General features: G+C 35.0%; 1 protein-coding gene across 3 annotated transcripts in view; it reads right to left on the reverse strand.

The window, feature by feature from the left end:
* LOC129949971 (uncharacterized) overlaps window positions 1-17,240 on the reverse strand; it is a 286,002-nt gene that overhangs the window by 95,384 nt on the left and 173,378 nt on the right. The gene's annotated exons all lie outside the window — the stretch shown is intronic.

Consider the following 17,240-nt stretch of genomic DNA (forward strand, 5'->3'; position numbering starts at 1 on the left):
TGTATAGAAAGCGCTTTTCTTGATAATTTGTAAATTCCTCAAAAGAGGCAGTACCCAATTTAAAAAAAAACTTAGAAGAAACAAGAATCCAAGACCTCTTTCATGACAGTCCTACGCACCCACCATCATGACACAAATACTTAAATGTTAGTACTATGCGGACCTATAAAATCTTAAAAGAATTGTATGAGGCTCTAAAACACAAAACCGGCGTTTGGTCTTTTCGCCCAAATCATAATGCAAAATAAATTTGAAGTAAACAAACGCCCAAATTGTTAGTTGTCATTTTGCCCAAATTAATTTTGAATTTGTGTTTTATTAGCTTTGTGATATTTATATTGGTTATTACGAGGATTATAATTCTTGGGTCTAAGCAATCAACGACGCACAATCTAAATCATAAAATGACATTAAGTCCCAAATGAGCAACATCGTCAAAACTATCACTTAGAAAACGTCACAAAGCCCAATGAAATTGGCATTTCAATTGCACAATGTTTTTAATGTTCCGAGTTTTTAGGAGGTCTGTAATTTTTTTTTAAATGTAATGTCTTAATTTAAGACTTAAAATGTGGTAGTGCCCAAAATAAACTACAAAGTTGCAAGAATACGAAAATTCTAAAACTGATGAAATCTTTTGGGCGACATGTCAATTAGTAATTTGGACGTTATGATATTTTAAAATTGATTTGGGAAATATGTATGACACTGATATTGGGCTTTGTGGCATTTTCTTCTATAAAATTTTTTTTATGATAGAGCCCTTTTTGGCCGAAATAACATTTTTAATATCCTGGCGTTATTTTATTGGGCAATAATACCAAACGCTTCGTATTATTTGGAATTTCATGCAATCTAAAAAAGATTCAACTCAAAAAGGTTCGTTAATATTGCAAAAACCGTACAATAACAAAATTTTATAAAATTTCTTTGGTTGCTATGACATTTATAATTTGGTCGATATGGTTTTGTACGAAAACACCTAATGCCTATGGAAACGTAAGTCAATTCAAAACTTTCGTACATTTTTAGTGGCCCTCTTATGTATAAAAATAATAAAATGTGAATTGTGTGAAATTTTATAACGGACAGAAATTATTAACCTTCACCAATCAAAAAGAATGGGCAATAATATTTCTTCGTATATGTTTTATGGTTTCCAAAAATACACTTAATCTGGTTAAATCCAGAAATTCAATATACCCAACAATGAACCAGCCTTTAAGCCAATATCTGCCTAAATTCCTATTTATTCAAGAACCAATAATCCATTTCTACGAATTTTCCTTTTTTTCAGGACTTTCAGGCCCACCCTTATTTTACTCCCCTAACGAAATAACAAAAAAAGAAAAAGATTTACTTCCTGACATATTTTGTTTTTATTGTTGGCAATATAACTTTAAGTGCTCAAACACTTCCTTCCGTTTAAATCAAAGTTGAACAAAAAAAAAAAAAAAACGTATTGCATAAGAAAATAAATCAATCAAAATGGCCATTCCCGTTTCCACCTCAATGCGATGCCAATATATCGATATAGAAAATACTTCCCTTATTTTTATTGTTTTTCTATTTACTTATATATTGGATGGATTGTATTTTCCAAGAGTTGCTTCTCAACCAAGTAAGTAGGAAAATAGGTAATGTGCAAACAGGAACCAGAAACCATTTCCTTTATCAGCCTTTTCGGAATTTTGTTTCCTTTTTTTTTATATTCTCTATTAGAATTTTCCTCACGGTTTAACATTCACATAAAATAACCCACACAACATATAAAAGAATTTATCTCAAGGCCAATAACCTAGAATCGAGATCAAGCTCTCTGAGTTGAATGATTAAGTATGCAATAATCTACATAATTATGGTTAGAAAGGACCTTGTCCAATAATCCTTTTGAAATGCGTGTGAATTAGAATTAAAAGGTTAGAGAAATTAATTTCGAAAATTAAATATACAATTGATTTATTGAAACAAATACAATTACTTTTTGGCATTATCCGGATATATACGAGTATCCACAAAAACAAAAAAAAAAACATCCTCTTCCTAAACCGCAGCTAAACTAGGCATAAAGGATGCGGCAACTCCAAAGCTAAATCTAGCTATATGCCTATATATATAAATACTTCTTTGAAATTCAGGCTTGCCAGATTTGGCTATTTAACTTTTCCCACTAAAAAAAAATAAATGTAACCGCCCAATCATAATTGGGCTAAAAGTGGCCCAAATCGAACTTTGGGCAATAGTTTTCTTCCCAGGAGTAAAGTTTGTAAAAGGACTATTTTAATTAATAAACTTATGTTGATACTTGTATTTATAATAAAATAAAATCTAATTTACTTTGAATTGAAATTGGTCTATTTTTGGGCTATTTTTAAATTGAGCTATCAAGTTTAGTTCAGGACATGGCAACCCTGCTACCATCTATAACGATGTCGTTAAATAATTATCAACCACAACCACAAATTTATTCCAATATTTCACGCAAATTTCCAACCTACTTTCAAATGGAAATTCAGTCATACAGAGATTATCGAACCAAAATACCGTTGTAATACAATCCAAAGTAATTCGACTGAAATTCCCAGAATTACACACATGCTTAACGGGGAAACAATATAATTTGGTATTAACGTCAAATCCAGGGAAAGGGAGCTCGACAAGAGAAGGTAACGTATCCTATGAATACAGAAGTGAACACAGAACAGTAAAGCAGAGTCAGAGGCACAGGAGGTAGGAGCTAGAAGCCAGAAGCCAGCGTCAGTAAACAGACTTTAAGCCCATTATAATCCACAAAGGAAACACAAATGTGATTAGCTGGGGTATTTCTTTAATTAGCTGCATTTGATGTAGGAACCGGAACCAGAATGAGAACATGAACGTGGGAATGGCAATGGGAAGCGGAAGCACGTTTAAACGTTTAACTTTAAATGCGAGAGGATTTTGAATGTGAACAATAAATGAAAATTATTTCCTGAGAGAATTTTTGAAAATCGAATTAATTCAGCACCATTAAAATTTGTATTATTGTTATTTTTTAAATGTGATTATATCTTTTGTTCTTATTGTTTATTGTTGTCACTGTTTGTAAGCAAAAGAGGATCTGTTAAAATGACAAATAATTGTTCCTTATCGTTTTCGAACAACTTTTTGTTGAGATTTTGATGTCTCTTCTTTAAGAAATTTTAGTGAAAATAATAAAATTTCATTGTTAAAGATAAGGCAATTTTGACAGGAAATATTGTTGACGAATTCATAAAACAATATTCAAAACTCCTATTGTAAGGAACTTAAGGGTATCTCAAAATCAAAACCTAGTTTAATTTGACAATCTTTTGGGTAATAAATTGTAAAGACGAAGAATTCCAAAATCGTAATTTGACAGATAACAGTGTAGGAGTTAGTGAAAATGGAGAAAGAACAATTGCTGTTAACTGATAAATTCTTAAGTCATTATTTTTATATTAAAAAGAGTTTAATTTAGAAATGGAAACAAAATAAACTTGCTACGTGTAATATGTATGTCCTTATTAGGAAGAACAAAATTTTCTGTTAATTATGGAACACAAAGTTTCTTAAGTGAAGTGGCTGTCCATGATGGCTTCGCAGTAGAGAATTCCGTTGTTACAATTTTCCAAGACTATTTTGATAGTTTCAATGTTTATCAATTCATGGATTAATTGGATGATATTGGTTATAGGTCCCTCAAGCTTCTAGATGCCTAATTAATATCACCAAGAATTTGTTGCACAGATTTGATGATTTCAAAATACACCAAAAATGAATTTTGACACGAGGGGGGTCCGATAGTTATGTAGCCAAACCACCTGAGGTTGCTAATTTCGCAAGACAAATTTACTAGTTGAATCGGTTCCCTAGTTTTGTTTTGACCGCACATAAAGATGATTCGATTCTTGTTTTAAGAAGGGAAATTTCGTAGCGAAATCAAACAACGCTTGGATGCTATCTATGGTGACTCTTCCCCTTGAAGCTACAAAAGTGGACTCTTTCCCTTGAAGTTACAAAAGTGGTCACTGAAGACTGGCTGCTGTAATGCAGATTCCAAACGAACGCGTGGAGTTGGAGGAATACGTTGCAACAATTACAGTAAGATGCGTTCTCCTTGGGATTCAAAAACTTGTACAGACGACTTATAGATCCACAGGACACTGAAGTCGTCAATAAAAAATGTCAATCTGTTGTTTAAGGAGAACTACAGGTTATCAATTAACACGTACTGGGAACGCAAAATCCGGTCAGTTAATTCCGTGACCCTAGTATGTAACCTAAAATCAACAAGATATTCAGGAAGAAGAACGATAATGACCTTCCATGTCTGAAACTCCAAAGAACTGAAGAGAAAGAGACAGCGCAAATAGTTCCAGAAGAATCCATCTTTGACGATGACTTTTATATAATTGAAGATCCGAAGGAAAAAGTGGAGGCGGTGGGAGCTGCTTTCCAGCAAGTGTACAAGGTGAATGTTAGCATTCGGACAAACCACGACCTAAAAAACAGAGCCCTACTTAATCACTTTTACCTTCAAAATGAAACAATGGCAATCTGAGGACCACTGTTTCATGCGGTTCAGTGACCATTCTTTGTAAAATGCCATTATCGCCAAGCAAACGGGACCAAGTCCCTTTTTAGAGACGAAGGTTGATCTTCAGCTCATCTTAAAAGGATCAGGAAAACGACTACTCCAACCCGTCAAATCTTCGGTCGAGTTTCGGCCCGAAAGGTTGAGGTTATTAGAATTCTCTTGCAGCGTGATTTTGACAAGATTCAGTGATATTGCGACGACTGGAAACTGAAAATAAATCTCCAGAAGTCGGATACAATTCTATTCCGGACTCCGTTGGCTAAAGCCACGAGTGATACGTGCAAGAATTGGCACAAGATGGCCATCGTTGATCTTCACGTGAAGCCATTAGCGAACAAAAGTGTAGTGAAGTACCTCGGCATCTGGTTAGATCAGTATTTATATTTCGACAGATATATAAATGCTGCTCTGAACAGGGCCAGAAGAGCATTCGCTTTGACGAAACGGCATTTTTTTAGCAGTCAGCTTGACCCCAGAGTGAAGGTAATTTGCTACATGGCCCTCATACGCCCGATGATCGTTTATGGTTGTCCTGTGTGGTTCAGTGCTACCCCTTCCCAGATGGAGAAGTTTCGGGTGTTCGAGCGGCAGTGTTTACGAAGCTGTACCGACTTATATCGAACAGCCGAATCTTCTTATGTGCATTACTATTCCACCGAGGTCCTATGCAACGAGGAATTCCTCTTTTTAGATAGATGCGGTCTGATACAGTATAGATTGGCAATTCCGCTAATCTACCAAGAACCGTGGATAGGCGACTACTATACAATCGGGACGTCATGGCACAGGGCGAAGCAGAGCTCCTTCTGTTCAGTAGGGCTGTGTCATAATGGGACCGAACTGATAGGGTGAAGCTGGAGAACCAGTTTTGGTGGCTTCAATTGATAGTGTGTAGTCGAGATGGGGTTTTAAGCTTTGGCCGACTTACATACTCTTGGAGGTCTTGGGTCGGATCCCAGCCTATGCCTTCTGAATTTTTTTTAACGGGTACTGTCTCTTGCGAGGAATTGAAAAATCCTCCAAGAGTAATTCTTGTCATGATAAAGATTTTCTTAAATAAGCTATTCGGATTCGGCTTAAAAAACTGTAGGTCCCCCATCCTTGACAACAGAACTCTCACACAAGACTGGTTGAATGTTGTAAGTCACTAGGATCTAGTTCTCTACGGACCCCAATTTCGTCACCTTATTTATTTTTCATGAGTTATTTTCCACATGAAATTTTGGGTATGAGAAAGCTGTCGGCAAGATAGGTGCCAATTTCGCTCACTCCGGACAACAAGTGCAACCGTGATTTTAGCGCGATTCGCAGAAGTTTCTACATCGCTTTATGGTCATCGACTAATAGTGGATCCACTTGTGCACACTAAAGACCAAGTAACAGCCGAAACAGTGGATATCACCCAGTGATCGTGCTCCAAAGAAGTGGTTAGACTGTCAAATCAGCCAGAAATTTGATGACCACTGTTTTCTGGGATTTACAAGGTATGTTGTACATCGACTAACTGTAGAAAGGTAAAACGGTCACAATTCTGTACTATGCCGAATTATTGGCCCGATTTGACCAACGGTGTTCTTATACCATGACAACGAACAGGCTCATAATTCCGCCCTTGCCACAGCTAAATTGGCCGACGACTGCTGCACCATGCACTGAACTTTCCATATTTGGCCCCGAGTGACTTCTTTTTATTCCCAGGCCTGAAAAAGTTATTCGCCGGGCAGACATTTTCGTCGAATAATTAGGTGATTGCCACCACGGAGGCCTACTTTGCAAACCTTGAGAAAACCTGTTTAAACAGATTAAATAAATTAAAGAATCCCTGAGTGAATTGTTCGAAGTGAGAGACTAAGTAGAAACTATTTCAAAATGCCCGGTTTTCTGTTGTAGGCTAAGTATTTATCGGACCCCCATTTATGCTGCAAAAATCCAAGTTTAGAACACAAAAATTCATTGAAAGTCTGGCGGGCCGCTTTTGAGAAAATTCAAAATGTCGATTCTTGACTAAAAAATGTGTTAGGATGAATTAAACAGAGGGACGATAACTCATGATCCATTTTATTTTACTTCTCTACCATCCTAATATAATTTTTGATTCAAACTTCGAGTTAAAATTTTTTAACGAATGGAAAACTTGTCATATGGTATAAATAGGTCCTAAATGTTGGCCAAAACGTCGCTCCAGTATTATTTGAGAACAACATTGATCCTATGATGTCAGCACCGATTTTTTGGTCACCAGATAGAAAAATTTTGTTCTAAATGTTGCCAACGAGCTGAAAATACGTCTTGTATGAAAACTGATTTCTCGCATAGCAGTGTCTGGAAATTTCTTTGCGGTTTGGGTTGCACAACACTTACTTCGGAAACAACTTTTACATATCACCCAATGTTTTTAAAGCGTAACGCGAATACTTTACTACCGCGGATACTGATTTCTTGAAAAATTTCAAGCGGGGAAAAGCTGACAGTACTAAAATAACCTCTGATTTCCTATAAAATACTTTTTTAGAATTTACAACTTTTCAGACGACTTCCCCATATCCTTTCACATTTCACCTACATTTTTCTTTACAATCTTAAACTAATTCCAAACAATTGAAGTATCTATCTTTGCATGATTGCACAAAGTACATTCATATATCATTGCAGTAGATTTCTATTAGAAAACTTTGTTAAATTTTTCGACTGATTCCATATATCCTCTCAGCAAACTAACTTTTAACTTTATTTTTTATAAAAACAAAAATTCTTGAGGAAAAAAAAAACAAAACCAACATAAGCAATAAACAATAAAAATTCTTGAGGAAAAAAAAAACAAAACCAACATAAGCAATAAACTTCTAAATTGATTTCTATTCAAGGTATGCAATTGAAAAACCAACATAAGCCACAAAAAGCAAAAACAAGCAAGTAAGCAAGCAAACAAACAAACAAGCAAAAAAATACTAAAATTGAAAAAGGATATAGATATAGATACTGTATCTGCAACCGCCAGTTGAGGAAGTAGTTTTTGTTTTTTTAAGTTTTTTGTCTGTTGGAGAATAAAAAGTTCCTACCTCCCACAAAGATAGATGAAAAATTTACACCGAAATCAAGAGCAGCAAATATGTACTGAAAGAAATTTCCAATTACAATTATCAGTAACAGAAAAGTTCTGCTTACCCAAAAAAGTGGAAGGATTCAAGAGGTGACAGTGATGGACATTATTCTTAAAGTTTTGATTATCAAAGCGGAAGGAGAAAATCAAGTTGGATAAAGCATTCCACATTCTTGAGAAATAATCTCTGTATTTAGCATTTCCGAAATTAAGCTTAAGGGTAAATTAATGATTCCAGAAAGTTCGAGTATTACTGTCGAATTGTTTGATTGGGTGCAACTGGCTAATTTGATAAAATATTGTTGGTAAAAATATCTATAAAACAACGAAATACATGAAACACTGCAGCGATGTTCAAGCGATGTAAATTGTTCGATTATAACTTTCAATGCTCTTTTTGGGTTTTAGGGGCGCTTATTTTTGACAAACGAACATTTTGTAAGTTTAAGCAGGGTCATCGTTCTTGTCTTCTCCCATTTAGAATAATGCTGATTTAATTTTAACGATTTTGATTCATCATTTCTTTCAGTGTTTTTAACCTATTCCATCACCAGTTCAACTATGCTTTAGAAATCATTCTGTCTAAATTTTTGGAATAAACCCAAGAAATCTAGGGTAAGTTTTACTTTGCCAAACCAACTAACGTATCTACATATATGCCTCGAGATATCGGTATTTGATATTATACATAAAGTTGATAGAGCGGTTGATGGTTTATTAGTTCAGTGCATTGCATTGCTGATGGAGATGCAGATGAAACTACTCAGTTAGTGGATCACTTTTGGTGGTGGAATAAATCGTGTGAAATAGATTCAAATTATTTATGCACGTGTAGATGATTCCTGATGTGATATTATGCCAACCCTATCTACAAACCTGCATAAATTTGAGTTTTTGAGATTTTATTCAAATATCAGAATGACAGACGAAATAATTCGAACAAGTGGAATTGATTTTTGAAATTACGAGTATTATTATTATTAATTTCGTATTTGAATTTTTGATGTGATGTGATGGCATTTCTACGTGTGAAAATGAAGCATAATTTGATGTGCATTAAGCACCGTGTCTGTACATATATGTATCTGGACTTCTAGAAAATAATTTGACTTCAAATGCATCAGGAATGTTAAATGAGTTTTTAATTTGCTTTTGGTGGATTGGGTGGAGAGTATTTTTATAAATGGTGATATTGGGTGTGCTTCAAAATTTATATTATGAATATTATTGAATTGAACAACGAATCAATTGAAAATACTGAAAGTTTAATAAAAACGTTAATAATATTTCAATAATAATCCAAAGTCGGCAGTCACAACAATTGATACAATTTATTTTAATTTTTAATTGACCTATCCTTTCACTGTTAATAATCGATTTGCTTAGTAAGGAGAAGTGGTTTTGGGGGCGGCGTAAGGTCTTTTCGCTTAAAACCTTTTCGCACAAATTAAAAATGCAATAGCGCCCAAAACAATTTTGGTGCTGTACGATTTGGGCAATATTATCGATTTTAATGAAATTCCAAATAAAAAGAAACATTTGGTTTTATTGCTTAATAAAATAACTTCCATATTAAAAATTTTGTATTGCCCAAAGCCCAAAATCAATGTCATATTCTTAGATAATTTTTTAAATGTCATAACGCCCAAATTTCTAAATGACATACCACCCTGAAGATGTTGTGAGTTTCAACATTTTGTCAGAATATTTGCGTTTATTTTGGGCATCACGACATTTTGAGTTAAAAATTGTATCTCAAAAACGAAACCATTAAAACAATGATAAAGTTAGACCGCCCAAAATCCCGGAACGTCAAGAAAGCGAAACAAATACGCAGAACTGGATTGAGATGAGGGCAACCGAAGCCCCTACAATAGAGACTTCGGAAAATTTTATTTTTAAACTCCAACTAGTAAACGCTAGTAAACATCTTTCCCTTCGGTACTTTGTACATACATGATTATTAAATTATATTAATCTTAAATAACAGAAATCATTTATCAATATTTATTTACTCCAATCGACCATTAATGAAATATTAAAATCATGTGACAATGCTTCAAACATGAGTGGCAATTACAAGAGGATGCAGGATCTTATTTCGGAGAAAAATTATTTACCGGTCATTTTCCAAATATAGTGGGAAAGTCAGCTGCTAACTCTTGTCCATCGTGATTTGGTGCAGAATTTGTACACGTTTTTCACAGCCAGTGCAGAGCAACACCAAATTCTTGCTTACTTACTTAAGTCCCAACTATAATAGACTTAAACGAGCTTAAGCCAGCTTAAGGAAACTAACCAATAAACAGCCTTATATGTCACTAATAGACGTTCTGCTCAGTTTCGTTAAATTTCGTTAACTTTCGCGTCAAATTTGCTGAAGTTACTTAAATCCATTATGGTTACTTTTTGTTTCGACGTAAACTTCTGATAACTTTTCGTTCGGTTTTGACATTAGCTTACTTTCGGTTAAGTTTATTAAAGTTTTGCCTTACAGTCTGGGCCTTAACCAACATACGTCTCCAGCCCAATCGGTCCCTAGCTATCTGTCTTCAGGTTTGCTCACCAAGTTGGTTTAGATCTTCACCCACCTGAGTGCGCCACCTGAGTCGCGGTCTTCTTTTACTGCGCCTTCATTCGGAATTGGATTCGAAGACCTTCCGGGCTGGAGCATTGATGTCCATTAACTTTATATGACTCAGCCATCAAAGCCGTTGGACTTTAATTCTGCTAACTAGGTCAGTGTCGCTGTACAGACCGTACAGTTCGTTGTCTTATAGATGGTGATGTTAGATGATCGAGAGAGGACTTGACTTTTCAATTGCCTTCTAAGTCCAAAGAAGCAGCGATTTGCAAGAGTTATTTTTCGTTCGATTTCAGCGCTGGATTCAAAAATCAAATCAAATGGGGTGGCGCAACAGTCCGTTGTGAACCAGGGCCTAGTGACTTACAACTCTCAACCATTCCTGTGTGCGAGTACTGTTGTCAGGAATGGAAGGGACCTACAATGTAAGGCCGAATCCGAACGGCTAATTTGAGAAAGCACTTTTTCATGACAAGATTTACTCTTGAAGGATTTGTCGTTTCCTCGCAAGAGGCAGTACCCGCGAAAATTAATTATTTTAAATTAAGGTGGCACAGGCAGGGATTGAACCCAAGACCCCTTCCATGACAGTCTAACGCACTAACCATCATGCCAAAAGTACTACAGCGCTGGATTCTGATTGAGAAATTATCGGAAAAGAAAAGTGGCCAGTTTTTAGTTTTGAAAAAGTTCAGCAACAATCGTTGGTCTTGTCGAGCTGATGCTACGAAAGCCTTAGTCAACGGCTATTCGAAAATCGAAGAAGCTCTTACCAGCTTATCTTCCATTTAAGAGCAATAAGACATCGTGAGGAATAAAGCAACGCACGTTCTTCAGAATATGAGTGGTCTCGAAACCGCTTTTCTTACAACATTTTGGAACGATATCTTGGAGCGATTCAACGCTACAAACAAAATGTTGCAAGACCCGAAAATGATTCTTGAATCGGCAATGCGTGCACTAGAATCATTGAAATCATTCGTGGAATTCAAACGAAATGATTTTGATAAAACCGAGAAAGCAGCCAAAAAAATATCGCATGTACTGATGAATATGTACAATCACGCACACGCACCAGAACAAGAATTGTGCGGATGAATCCGCTCGATTACAGGAAAGGACAAGACTCAAATCTGCCACCCAAGGAAAAGTACAAAGTATCCTCCTTCATCCCAGTGATTGACCAGCTTTCTGTATCTCTTACTGAAAGATTTCATGCCTCTGAAGCTGTACGTTCGAGATTAAGATTCCTGAATAACATCGAGAAGATGAAAGCTAAAAATTTGCACGCTGCAACAGAGGCAATCGTGAAAGTGTATTCGGATGATTTATAGCCTAGTCTTGGTAATGAGCTGGTGTAATTTGTGTCTTTGATTGACCCATACAAAAAGGAAAGGACTATGGAACAAATCAATCGCTGGAACAATTTTACTACCGAATTCTCCAAAATCAAAATTTGAGAGTTACAATCCCAAACCTCGACATTACATTGGGAATGTATTTGGTTTTGATGGTAACAAGTTGCACTGGAGAGCGCTCATTTTCAAAAATGTAAATTATAAAAAATACGCACTATGGGACAAAACCGTCTATCGAAGTTCTATTTCCTGATCATTGAAAGCGATTTACTCCCAGAACTGGATTTCAACGAAATCATCAAAGATTTTTCGGCGAAAAAAACTCGAAAGGTTTCGTTCGTTAACCCCAACATTTAATTTCAGATAATTCATTTTTCAGTTTATATTTATGTATATGTGTTTTTTAATACTAAAGAAAATCTACTTGGTTTCACAAGAAATTATTTATTAAAAAACTCGATTGAAAAAAACGGTTTACTTTAGTTTGAAAATAATTTAGAGCAAGAGGGCCTCCGCTCCTTTATTGCCCCGAGGTCTCTGGACCTCTAAATCCGGCCCAGTAAATACGTTTGGCTTTATTTTACTTTCAGAAGGCGAAATAAGACCAATTTCCAAAATGACTTAAAACGAAATGGTTTGGGGCATGCTACCCCCTTCTTGGGCTCACTATAAGATTTAGGGTAGATACGAGTATTATGCAATGTTTCTTAAAATTTCGAATATGCAAGGAAATGTTGCGTACAACTTCGCATCTACGCTAATTTATATAGTGAGCCCATGTAGGGGGATTGCTCACTGTTTATAAGCGTCTCAAGGCTCGCAACCACCCAAAATGTTTGCCAAATAAAAAATGTTGGGTGTTATTACATTTCTAAATTTGGGCATTACAACATTGGAAGTTGGTTTGGGTGATATGACACTTCTTGAAATTTTCTAAGTTTTTATTTTTGACGATGCGACGTTTCTCTTTTCGGGCTTTATGTCATTTTATGATTTGGGTTATGTGTTGTTGTGTGATAAGACATAAGAAGCTTCAGAAATCAAAATCATCGTAATGCTTCAATTTTTTAACCTTCGGCAGAATTCCAATTTTAAATTAATTGAATTTTTAATAATCCTGTAAATGCAAACGGTCTTTGTATAAAGTTTGGTTCGAAGTGTAAGCTAAGTTTAACAAATGTGAGATATTGCGGGTTCTTTTAATCGTGATACGTCCATGATGGTCTTAAATTTTATTTACGAAAATCAATCATATTTTCACCAAGAACATGTTTGAAGGAATCGATTCATTAAGTTTTCAGTCAATATTTTCTTTAAGCTAGCCTCACGTCAAGCATTGTTTTGCATATCCTAAATATTTAACTGATTCCTTCCATATCTGAAAAAAGTCTTGAATTTAGGCGACCAATCGACGGAACCCATCGGGACTATTTCACATTGACGGAAATAATCTTTTTATGGACTATTCTAATATCGGGTTTTTCAATAGGAACTTGACAACTTTGAATTTGATTTATGAACGCTCCCTTCAGTGAACTGTCATCGTCGAATCATTCAGTAAATTCAACATTTTCATAATTGGTAAAGTATTTGAACTAGTGATCGACGTTTGCAAACTATAAAACATTTCCGTCAAAATTTGGAGTCGATAACAGCTACTTTTATAGCCTTAACTTCAATTTTCGTTCGTAGATCTCACACTAGTAGACATTAAATTTCGAGATTATTCATTGTGTGATGTTTCGGGTCAGTGAGACCACAGGTTGGTCAAACGTTCTAAAATATCGGTAGCAAACGATCCATATTAGTTAATCCTAGGGCATCCTTTAGATTTTAGCGTCGCTCGGACAACGTTTTGGCGTATTTTCCGGAAAGATATTGGTTTCCATCAATAAAAGATCAAGCTTACTCAAGAAGTAAAATAATTGTTATTGGTCGAGTGAAAATTTACATTTCTTTCTACCAATAAAACCACTAAACCACTTTCTACCAATAAAACCACTAAACCACTTTACTCCTACAGGTTGCGGGTATTTGCTTGAAATTTTGACATAAAGATTCAATTACTATACCTATATATATATAATTGTCTTGGTTTTCTTACATCCCACAACAAAATTATTTACCATTAAATTAAGGATGTGTTCAATGTTCCTAGTTCAAATTCAAAGTCGTTAATTCCAAAAAAATCCAATAGTTAATTTGTTATAGAAAAAGTTGGTTTCATTCCTGCACAATTTATGAAATTCTTTATGAAAGAAACAAGATTATGGAGCCCTAAAAATTTAGTGAGCTTCACCATAGAAATAAGGAACATAATAAAATGGTAGCATACTATTCACCAGAGTTGTAAAAACTGCAGTCTTTTTGGGACTGCAGTTAAGTCACGAATAAGACTTTTTTTCATTAGTCTTTTAACTTACAAAAGTACTTTAACTGCAAAAAAACAGTCAGCAGTCAGTACTTAATTTCTGACTTGGCAGTTAAAAAAAGCAGTTAATTGACTAAAAGTTAATTAACTGCAGTTCTTTTAACTGGTTTTAGTCTTTTTAGTCAGTACAAATTCTTTTGTACTAAGGTATTAGAATTTTTAGTCAGTAAGTCTTTTAACTGCAGTTAATTTACTTTAAGTCAATTAACTTTTTTTTAGTCTTTATAAGTCCAAAGATTATTAGGAGTACGTCGTTTGAAAGTACATTGTAAATAAAAAAAACAAAGTAAAGAGATAAATATAAAAATAAAATATGTATTTCGTTTTTTTTTTCTCAAAATTAATTAAATTAATTAATTAACTGCAGTTAAAAGACTTACTGACTAAATATTCTAATACCTCAGTACAAAAGAATTTGTACTGACTAAAAAGACTAAAACCAGTTAAAAGAACTGCAGTTAATTAACTTTTAGTCAATTAACTGCTTTTTTTAACTGCCAAGTCAGAAAGTAAGTACTGACTGCTGACTGTTTTTTTGCAGTTAAATTTCCCAGTCGAAGTATTAACTTACATTCAAAAAATTAGTTAATTAACTGCGACTTAATTGAATGCATTACCCAAAAGACTGCAGTCTTTACAACTCTGCTATTCACTTATGCAGTGTCTCAAAAAATTACCATCTCTGTCGAGAAGAAAACCATGTCTTGTCATTGCATCAATATTTGATTTGATTCCACGAAAAGAAAATATGACAAACAATTTCCATTTGTTTTTCTTCTTACAAAATGGTTACAAATATTCAAAAACATATAAAAATAGTACACAAATCCTTACGACAAAACATGTCATATAAAATATTTTTGTTCTTCCATTTTGCCTCCACAAATATAATAAAGAATTCCGAATAAATGTACTTTCATGACTCTTACATTATTCCTAACCTAACAAATTGAACCGAAAAACTATGAATCATATTTTTTTTCACCATCGAATCGTTCTTCATCGTCGTGGTTTCGTTATGTTGTTGTTGTTTAAGTTTTTGAAAATAAATCAACTCCATAATAATTCTTGGCACGACAGATTGTCAAAACATTAGGAACCAACGATGCTCGAATAGCTCGTAGTACTTTACTGCTGTTTCTTTAGCATCTTCTAATAATAAAACGAACTGAAAAGCTACATTTCAAAAATATTGTCCTCGGCGGCAATGTTTGCGACGAATGGTGGTGGTGGCAGCGAAAGACAACAATTTCAAAATTCCACAAACGTTTTGCTGCCTAAGTGCCGTACATTCTGTTTTGGTTTACATCCATTTTCATATCGAGTGCTGTGGAGATGTGACCTCGTGGAAAAGCGACAATGCTACGCCATGTTGCACCGGAAATGGCTGTTGCTGGTTGCCATTACTTCTGTTAGTGTTCCCAAAAACAAACACTCCATATGGGTTGAATCGTTTTCGTATACAGTTACACCACCATCCATTATGTATGATTGCTCAGATAGAGACAGTGAGAAAAAGAAAGAGAGGTTGATACAGTGGCATGGTGGTGGTGCACACCGTGCGAGGTGAATGTTGATTCATTAATCTTCCGCAGGTGCAGAATTCTATTGCACACTGTAAACTAACTCAACTCAACGAACTCATCCCGTACCGCCACCGCCGACATCACCACTGATAGTTTAATGAGAAAATGTGCTGGAAATTTACAAAACCAAATAGCTAAAGTTCTAAACCTTTCTGAAACAGTGTGGCAGAGAAAGAAAACTTACAATATTAAACTGTCGATGATTTCGTACACATACGAGGGGTTTTTAGCACCCTTTATTTGCCAAAGTTACAGTGATTGTAAGCAGTAGGAAAGGAAGGGTTACAAAGAAGTTAAAGTTGTAATTTGGTTTTGAATACCTGAATATTGCAAAGATTGGGAAGATAGAGTGTGGTACGGCATTTCACATTCGTTTAGTACGGCTTAAGAATGCATTTCTGTACTTGGTAGTACGACCGAAGTTATTCTCGAGGGTATATTGATGAGCATTTTTGGAGGCGCGAGTAATACCGTTGATTTGTTTGAAGGAAGGAATGCACAAGAGCCTAGTTCTTTAAAGTAACACAGTTAAAGGTAAAAAAGGTGTTCAATTGACGTAAACGATTCCACTTCAAAGTATAATACTGGTTTTTAAAACCTAAACATGCGGCCTGGAAATTCCTTTCCCCTTTCCTTCCAGGATATCTTCTTCTATCTATTGGTATATATTTCGAATATTGGTACCAACCGTGCAATATTCAGAAAAAATGTATATTTAGGTTCCAAAGAACGCTTCTGAGGACCAAAAGCAGCATCGATTGGTCGCAGAAGACTGTTTGGTAAAATGATCCCAAGCTGTTTGATTGACGTTGATAGCTGATTATTTCAACACGATCTGAGTCAAAACTCACAATAGTTGTCTCAGCACTTCTTCACCCAAAATCAAAACGAGTGTTTTCGCGGACATCACAGTGTTCTAGAAATATTACGAAGCATGAAAAACGGGCTGGAACTGTTGTATAACTTGCTCAAAGGACCACTTTGAAGGGGATGGCAGAATTGTAGGATCATTTTTAAATATACGAATTTTGTGGCATCAGCCTCATTACTTAATTGTCTATGATAAAACTTGAATGTTCTTCTTTTAGTACTGTACAAGAGGCTTTAATAAGTTTCAGGAACACCAAACCAGAGTCTTAGTCTTATTGTTAATAGTCAGATTAGATAGGGTGACAAATTTCTTGCATAAATAACGTTTGCGGTGCATATAATTCGACTTAAGTTTTATTCACTATTTAAAAATTCTAAAAAGTTTTGAATTAAATGAACTTATCAAACATTGCCTATGAATTTCTACAAATAAGGAGCAGAGTTGTGAATATAGAAACGAAGCAAATACAAGGATGAGAAGCTTCAGAAAGGAGGTCATCAATAACAATGAAAAAAAGTGTGTGAGAGAGAACAGAACCTTGTGGCAAACCAACATTTACTTTATGGTTTTCACAGTTAAACCTATCTAATTCTACTTGAAAGCCTATTTCCAAACTTGATCAAATAGTTTTGAAATATTTAGCACAATAATCTTACTTTCCCCAAAAATATCACCAGGGATCTGCGGAAACCGTTCTCCTAGTCATTAAG

Source organism: Eupeodes corollae, chromosome 3 (genome assembly GCF_945859685.1).
Source record: "Eupeodes corollae chromosome 3, idEupCoro1.1, whole genome shotgun sequence".
Lineage (NCBI taxonomy): Eukaryota > Metazoa > Arthropoda > Insecta > Diptera > Syrphidae > Eupeodes > Eupeodes corollae.